The 4,382-nt window shown below is 36.2% G+C and overlaps 1 non-coding gene across 1 annotated transcript; it reads right to left on the bottom strand.

Moving 5' to 3' along the window:
• Positions 1–2,233: 2,233 nt before the first annotated feature.
• Positions 2,234–2,341, bottom strand: LOC148581359 (small nucleolar RNA R71). Its single transcript, XR_015896386.1, has one exon. It is a non-coding gene; the product is annotated as a small nucleolar RNA R71 (small nucleolar RNA).
• Positions 2,342–4,382: the final 2,041 nt, after the last annotated feature.

The following is a 4,382-nucleotide window of genomic DNA, read 5'->3' as shown; positions in this document are numbered from 1 at the left end:
AGCCTGGCTGGCTGTAAAGCCATGTCTAAATTCTTTTGGACTGAGGCTTCCAACCATCAGCTATTATACGACTGTAGGGTATGTCAGGCATGTCATGTCTGAATTACATGCTGAAGCTTGGCTGGCCATTGGCCATGTCTAGTGTTTTGGACCGGAGCTTTCATTGAAAGCTTGGCTGGCTAGTGAGCCATGTCTAATTCCTGGACTGAAGCTTTAAATTAAGAATGCAAGATTCCTAGAATTCATATTAAAAATTTTGGAACCCTTATTTTTCTTTCTTTCTAAATAATTTTCGAAAAATATAAAATAAAAATACAAAAAAATCATAAAATCATAAAAATCAAAAATATTTTTGTGTTTCTTGTTTGAGTCTTGAGTCATGTTATAAGTTTGGTGTCAATTGCATGTGCATCTTGCATTTTTCAAAAATTCATGCATTCTTAGTGTTCTTCATGATCTTCAAGTTGTTCTTGGTAAGTCTTCTTGTTTGATCTTAATGATTTTTTGTTTTGTGTTGTATGGTGTTTTTCATATGCATTCTTGAATTCTTAATGTCTAAGCATTAAAGAATTCTAAGTTTGGTGTCTTACATATTTTCTTTGCATTAAAAATTTTTCAAAAATATGTTCTTGATGTTCATCATGATCTTCATAGTGTTCTTGGTGTTCATCTTGACATTCATAGTGTTCTTGCATGCATTCCATGTTTTGATTCAAAAATAAAAGAGAAAAACATGAAAATGATGTTTTTAATTTTTCTCTCTCATCATAAAAATTCAAAAATAAAAAAAAATATCTTTCCTTTTTTCTCTCATCAAATTCGAAATTTTGAGTTGACTTTTTCAAAAATTTCTAAAATCAAGTTGTTTCTTATGAGTCAAATCAAATTTTCAATTTGAAAATCTTATCTTTTTCAAAATCTTTTTCAAAAATCAAATCTTTTTCAAAATTCTTAGTTATTTTCGAAAATTTCAAAAATATTTTTCAAAAATCTTTTCTTAATTTTATCACATAATTTTCGAAAATAACATAATCAATTAATGTTTTGATTCAAAAATTTTAAGTTTGTTACCTACTTGTTAAGAAAGATTCAAACTTTAAGTTCTAGAATCATATCTTATGATTTCTTGTGAATCAAGTCATTAATTGTGATTTTAAAAATCAAATCTTTTTTTTTAAATTAATTTCTATCATATCTTTTCAAAAATATCTTCTTATCTTATCTTTTTCAAAATATGATTTCAAAATATCTTTTCTAACTTCCTAACTTCTCACCTTTTCAAAATTTGTTTCAACTAACTAACTAACTTTATGTTTGTTTCTTATCTTTTTCAAAACTACCTAACTAACTCTCTCTCTCATTTTCGAAAATATCTCCCTCTTTTTCAAAATTTCTTTTTAATTAACTAATTATTTTAATTTTCAAATCTTAATTTTCGAAAAACCACTAACCTTTTTCAAAAACTATTTTCAAAAATCAACTAACTCTTTTTCAAAAATTATTTTCAAAATTTTCCCTCTCTCATCTTATTCTATTTATTTATTCATCTACTAACATCTCTCCCTCACCCACTAAAAATCCGAACCCTCTCTCTCTTTCTGAGTTCAGATTTTTCTCTTCTTCTTTTCTACTAACAATAAGGAACCTCTTTACTGTGACATAGAGGATTCCTCTTCTTTTCTTTTTCTCTTCTCTTTCTTATGAGCAGGGACAGAGAAAAAGGCATTCTTGTTGAAGCTGATCCAGAACCTGAAAGGACTCTGAAGAGGAAATTAAGAGAACCCAAATTACAACAATCCAGAGACAACTTGATTGAAATTTTGAACAAGTAAAGGAAATGGCAGCCGAACCCAACAACAATGCAAGGAGAATGCTTGGTGACTTTACTGCACCAAATTCCAAATTACATGGAAGAAGCATCTCTATTCCTGCCATTGGAGCAAACAACTTTGAGCTGAAACCTCAATTAGTTTCTTTGATGCAGCAGAACTGCAAGTTTCATGGACTTTTATCTGAAGATCCTTTTCAGTTCTTAACTGAATTCTTGCAGATCTGTGATACTGTTAAGACTAATGGAGTAGATCCTGAAGTCTACAGGCTCATGTTTTTCACATTTGCTGTAAGAGACAGAGCTAGAATCTGGTTGGACTCTCAACCCAGAGATAGCCTGAACTCTTGGGATAAGCTGGTCACGACTTTCTTAGCCAAGTTCTTTCCTCCTCAAAAGCTGAGCAAGCTTAAAGTGGATGTTCAAACCTTCAAACAAAAAGATGGTGAATCCCTCTATGAAGCTTGGGAAAGATACAAACAGTTGACCAAAAAGTGTCCTTCTGACATGCTTTCAGAATGGACCATCCTGGATATATTCTATGACGGTTTATCTGAGCTATCGAAGATGTCATTGGATACTTCTGCAGGTGGATCCATTCACCTAAAGAAAACGCCTGCAGAAGCTCAAGAACTCATTGACATGGTTGCAAATAACCAGTTCATGTACACTTCTGAAAGGAATCCTGTGAATAATGGGACACCTATGAAGAAGGGAGTTCTTGAGATTGATACTCTGAATGCCATATTGGCTCAGAACAAAATATTGACTCAGCAAGTCAATATGATTTCTCAGAGTCTGAATGGAATGCAAGCTGCATCCAACAGTACTCAAGAGGCTTCTTATGAAGAAGAGGCTTATGATCCTGAAAACCCTGCAATAGCAGAGGTGAATTACTTAGGTGAACCTTATGGAAACACCTATAACTCATCATGGAGAAATCATCCAAATTTCTCATGGAAGGATCAAAAGCCTCAACAAGGCTTTGATAATGGTGGAAGAAACAGGTTTAACAATAATAAACCTTTTCCATCGTCCACTCAGCAACAGACAGAGAACTCTGAACAAAATACTTCTAATTTAGCAAACTTAGTCTCTGATCTATCTAAGGCCACTGTAAGTTTCATGAATGAAACAAGGTCTTCCATTAGAAATCTGGAAGCACAAGTGGGCCAGCTGAGTAAAAGGATCACTAAAATCCCTCCTAGTACTCTCCCAAGAAATACAGAAGAGAATCCAAAAGGAGAGTGCAAGGCCATTGACATAAGCACCATGGCCGAACCTGTAAAGGAAGGAGAGGACGTGAATCCCAAGGAGGAAGACCTCCTGGGACGTCCAGTGATCAATAAGGAGCTTCCCTCTGAGGAACCAAAGGAATCTGAGACTTATCTAGAGACCATAGAGATTCCATTGAACCTCCTTATGCCATTATGAGCTCTGATGAGTATTCCTCTTCTGAAGAGAATGAGGATGTTACTGAAGAGCAAATAGCCAAGTTTCTTGGTGCAATCATAAAGCTGAATGCCAAATTATTTGGCATGATACTTGGGAAGTTGAACCTCCCTTGTTCATCAATGAACTAAGTGATCTGGATCAACTGACATTGCCTCAGAAGAGACAGGATCCTGGAAAGTTCATAATACCTTGTACTATAGGCACCATGATCTTTAAGGCTCTGTGTGACCTTGGTTCAGGAATAAACCTCATGCCCCTATCTGTAATAGAGAAACTGGGAATCTATGGGGTGCAAGCTGCTAAAATCTCATTAGAGATGACAGACAATTCAAGAAAACAGGCATATGGACAAGTAGAGGACGTGTTAGTAAAGGTTGAAGGCCTTTACATCCCTGCTGATTTCATAGTCCTGGATACTGGAAAGGAAGAGGATGAATCCATCATCTTAGGAAGACCTTTCCTGGCCACAGCAAGAGCTGTGATTGATGTTGACAGAGGTGAACTAGTCCTTCAATGGAATGAGGACTCCCTTGTATTTAAAACTCAAGGATCTCCCTCTGCAACCATGGAGAGGAAGCATGAAAAGCTTCTCTCAAAGCAGAGTCAACCCAAGCCCCCACAGTCAAACTCTAAGTTTGGTGTTGGGAGGCCACAACCAAACTCTAAGTTTGGTGTTGAACTCCCATATCCAAACTCTAAGTTTGGTGTTGGAGAGTCTCAACAATGCTCTGAACATCTGTGAGGCTCCATGAGAGCCCACTGTCAAGCTATTGACATTAAAGAAGCGCTTGTTGGGAAGCAACCCAATTTTTATTTATCTAACCATATTTTTCTTAGTTATATGTCTTTATAGGTTCATGATCATGTGGAGTCACAAAATAAATATAAAAATTGAAAACGGAATCAAAAACAGCAGAAGAAAAATCACACCCTGGAGGAGCATCTGCCTGGCGTTCAACGCCAGAACAGAGCATGGTTCTGGCGCTGAACGCCCGAAATGGGCAGCATCCTGGCGCTGAACGCCCAGAACAAGCATGGTTCTGGCATTCAACGCCAGAAATGGCTAGTAAATGGGCGTTGAACGCCCAAAATGGGCACC

Source organism: Arachis ipaensis, chromosome B10, assembly GCF_059453495.1.
Source record: "Arachis ipaensis isolate K30076 ecotype BB chromosome B10, ASM5945349v1, whole genome shotgun sequence".
NCBI lineage: Eukaryota > Viridiplantae > Streptophyta > Magnoliopsida > Fabales > Fabaceae > Arachis > Arachis ipaensis.
This window is presented reverse-complemented; position numbering and strand designations above follow the sequence as displayed.